Source organism: Carlito syrichta, unplaced genomic scaffold, assembly GCF_000164805.1.
Source record: "Carlito syrichta isolate Samal-C Ts95f unplaced genomic scaffold, Tarsius_syrichta-2.0.1 Scaffold308775, whole genome shotgun sequence".
Taxonomy (NCBI): Eukaryota; Metazoa; Chordata; class Mammalia; order Primates; family Tarsiidae; genus Carlito; species Carlito syrichta.
Genome location: NW_007252871.1, coordinates 48,857 through 53,080, shown reverse-complemented (window position 1 = coordinate 53,080; position 4,224 = coordinate 48,857). Strand labels below are relative to the sequence as shown.

At 41.5% G+C, this 4,224-nt stretch overlaps 1 pseudogene across 1 annotated transcript in view; it reads left to right on the top strand.

Annotated features, from left to right (window-relative positions):
- Nucleotides 1-3,366: 3,366 nt before the first annotated feature.
- LOC103268140 overlaps nt 3,367-4,224 on the top strand; it is a 5,011-nt pseudogene continuing 4,153 nt past the window's right edge. Inside the window, exon 1 of the transcript XR_504792.2 lies at nt 3,367-3,509. The product of XR_504792.2 is annotated as a dnaJ homolog subfamily A member 1-like (transcript). The remainder of the gene's footprint in view (nt 3,510-4,224) is intronic.

Below are 4,224 nucleotides of genomic sequence, written 5' to 3'. Positions count from 1 at the left end.
GGACATGGTGGCACACACCTGTAGTTCCAGCTACTTGGAAGACTGAGGTGGAAGGATCATCTGAGCCCCTTAGGTCAAGGCTGAGGTAGCTGTTCTAGCCTTGGCAATAGTGAGACTCCAGCTCAAAATTCATTTTTTTTCAACTTATGAAAACATTGAACATCTTCCCATGTTAGTATACACATCTACATTAACGTAAGTGGCTGTAGTAGCATTCATGTGAATCATGTTACTGGCACACACCCATCCCATTTTTTTCTTCCAAGAATATTGTGTGTTAAAATGTGCATACTGAAGTATCTGTGGATTAATAGATTGGGTTTTGCTTAAAAAATAAGTGGGTAGGGACACAGATGGGGATGTAATACGTTAAATAATAATTTGAGTTAGCCTCTAAAGCCAGATTAGTGGATATGCAGGAATCCATTGTAATACTGGCTTCATTTATACTGGTTTCTTTTTTCTTTTTGAGTTTAAGTCTCATTCTGTCGCCCAGGCTGGGGTATAGTGGCATGCTGCTCACAGTCTTGAACTGCTGGGCTCAGGCAATCCTTCCGCCTCAGCCTTCCAAGTAGCTGGAACTAAAGGCAGGCGCCACCACATCCGGCTGATTTTCTTGATTTACTGTAGAGACAAGGTCTCACCAAGTTGCCCAAGTTGGGCTCGAACCTCTGGAGTCAAGCAATCCTCTCATCTGCACCTCTCAGAGTGCTGGGATTACTTAAGGATAAGTCACGGCACCCAGCTAATATTTTTCATACTAAAAAGTGAACAAAATTGTTCATGTTAGGCAACCAGAGCCGTCATTGGTTTAGGAGGTAATTTCTACAATGTAATGATCTACAAACACAGGTTTTTGTTTTGTTTTTACATGAGATGTGTTTAAGAGATGTTGTCCAACCCCTTAGCAAAATATGTGGGGCAGAGGTAGGAGGAAGGGAGTCCTCAGTTTAAAGTGTTGGCCCCACTGAGCGTGGTGGCTCATGCCTGTAGTTCTAGCACTTTGGGAGGCAGAGGTGAGAGGATTGCCAGAGCCCAGGATTTGAGGCCAGCCTGGGCAACTTGGCGAGACCTCGTCTCTACAATAAATCAAAAAGTTAGCTGTGCATGTGATATGGTGCACACCTTTAGCTCCAGTGATGTGGAAGGCTGGGGTGGCTGTGAGTATGCCACTGCTCTCCAGCCTGGGCAACAGTGAGACTGCCTCAAAAATAAGTACATTAAGTAAAGTAGAATATAATAAAATGTTGTCCCCTTGACTTTTGGCCACGTAAAAAATTTTTTTTTTATAATTGTTTGCAAGCTGGGTGCGGTGGCTCACGCCTGTAATCCCAGCACTTTGGGGGCCAAGACTTCATCTCTACACTAAATCCAAAAAATAAGCTGAGTGTGGTGGTACGGACCTGTAGTTTCAGCTACTTGGAAGGCTGAGGCGGAAGGATTGCCTAAGCCCAGCAGGTCGAGACTGTAATCCCAGAACATTGGGTGAGCAGTGTGCCACTGCACTCCAGCCTGGGTGACAGTGAGACTCCAACTCAAAAAAAAATTTGTTTGCCTTATTGGAAAATGCTCCTTTCCCTGTTCTTTGTTTTAGTTTTTTGGTTTTTTTGAGTCACAGTCTCACTCTTGCCCAGGCTGGAGTGCAGTGGGGTTAAGTCATCCTCCCACCTTAGCCTCCCAAGTAGCCAGGACATGCCACCACACCTGGCTAATTTTTTTGTTTTTTTTAGAGACAAGGTCTCACTATGTTGTTTAGTTTGGTCTGGATTCCTGGGCTCAAGTAATCCTCCCAACCTGGTCTCCCTAACCTGTTAAGTGCTGGAATTAGCAAGGATGACCTACCATGCCCAACCTCCTGTGTTTTTGGCATTAACTAAGTGGGATAAGGGAGTGTCCAGCACCAATGATCCCTTTTCCATGGGACTAAACTGAATAATTCTTAAACAAAAAGTATGGATTTTAAATTTAATTGTTTTATGACTAGCTTTCCTATATATAAATATTGCTATTATAATTAAGAAAAATCTTGATATACATTCTGTTAGACTGAATAGGAGGGATTTGATACAAATTCTTTTTTTTTGAGTTGGGAGTCTCACTCTGTTACCCAGGCTGGAGTGCAGTGGCATGCTCACAGTCACCCCAGCATCAACCTGTTGGGCTCTGGGGATCCTTCTGCCTCAGCCTTCCAAGTAACTGGAACTACAAATGCTTGCCATGAGGTCTCACCAAGTCGCCCAGGCTGGTCTCAAACCCGTGGGCTTCCAAAGTGCTGAGATTACAGACTTGAGCACCAAGCCCAGCTGATACAAATTTTTAAAAGTAATGAAACTGAAATAGTTGGCTAGAGGCGGTGGCTCACACCTGTAATTCCAACATTTTGGAAGGCAGAGGTGAGAGAATTGCCTGAGCCCAGGGGTTTGAGACCAACCTGAGCAACTTAGCAAGTCCTGATCATTGTAAAAATTAGCAAGGCCTGTGCCTGTAGTTCCAGCTACTTGAAAAACTGAGGCAGAAGGATCTCCTGAGCCCAGCAGGTTGAGACTGCAATAGCTAAGAACGTGTCATTGCACACCAGACTGGGCAACAGTGAGACTCCCATCTTGACTCAAAAAAAGAAAAAAGAGGAAGTAAATATTTATTGGTTAATGCTTGCCAGTCAACTGGTTTGCTGCTGGCATAGACTTTTTTATTTAAACTTCTCAGTAGTGTTAATGAGGTGGTTCTCTGTGGAAAAGTTGAGACTTAGAAAGTTATACAACTTGCTTCCCCAGGGTAATCCAGCCAGTAAATAGCACCTCTGAGATTTGAAGGCTGGTCTTGTTTGCCTCTAGAGTTTGCTCTCCACTATGATACCTTTACTTTCCTTTAGTAGTAAGTACTTTTCTTTAGTAACAAGTAGGACTCATTCGCAATTGCTGATGTGAAATTACATCATTCCAAAATCTGTTCCTGGTTGCCACTGACATGAATTTAGGCCTTTGCAAATTCTGTTTCTGAATAATATATATTCGGTTTGTAATCCACATAAAAGTACAAAGTACAGGATGCTAGTCAGAGAAGTGTCCGAGGCAAATACTGGGTATGTCTGCAATTCTCATCTGTATTGTGAAAAAGGTGACAATTTAGAAAGACCGTTTCACTAGTGCTTAAAGACATGTTTGCAGCAACCAGCTTCAGATTTTTATCTTCACTTGCAATTAGGAAAGTGAAAAGTTTGCTGATCACAAATGTGTTAAGTGGGCTTTATTTCTGGGATGTTTTTAGCATCTGCAAGGACTTTAACATTTCATTTTTTTATGCACACACAAATATATACCTATGTGTAAGATTTTGTGATTCTGACCTTAGTTGGATATTTAGTGAGAGTACAAAATAAATCTTTTGTTTTCAGGCATGAAAGATGGCCAGAAGATAACATTCCATGGTGAAGGAGACCAAGAACCAGGACTGGAGCCAGGAGATATTATCATTGTATTAGATCAGAAGGACCATGCTGTTTTTACTCGGTATAGATTAATCAACCATTTAAACTGACATCTTTCATACTTGGTTTGTTGGGAGGTTTTTAGTGTTTTTTTATGAGTTTTCCATTACTCTAGAACATATTTTCTGAAAACCCTAGAAAAGTATAGCAAGGGAGTAAGGCCATGTATAGCATGTCTTGTAGGTTTTTAACCACTGTTTCAGTTAAAGAGGTTGAGAACAGATAGGATCCGATTTTTAATTTTTTTGTCTAAAACTAAATTGTCACCTAATCTGAAACTTTAAAAATGCATTCAAATAGGAGATGTTTTGTATGAGCATCAACAGGTAGCAAGTGGCTGAGGGAAATGTCCCTAGACAAAACTTTGCTCTCAATCTTCAAATAAAACAGCTGTCTTAAAGTAAGGGCTGTAAAGCTTTCACCAGTTTTCAATACTGAGTTTTGATAACTTAAATTGCTTTTTGTCATGTAAAATCCAAAACCATCTTTATAAGAAACTAAAGTTAGGACTAGGTGCAGTGACTCACACCTGTAATCCCAGCTACTCAGGAGGCTAAGGCAAAGGGAGGATCACTTGAGGCCAGGAGTTCAAGACTAGTCTAGGCAACATAGTAAGACCTTATGTCTAAAAAACAAAAATACATAAATTAGCCAGACATAGTGGTTTGTACCTGTAGTCCAAGTTACTCTGGAGGCTGAGGTGGATGCCACTCCTTCCCTTTCCCTCCTCCTCCCCC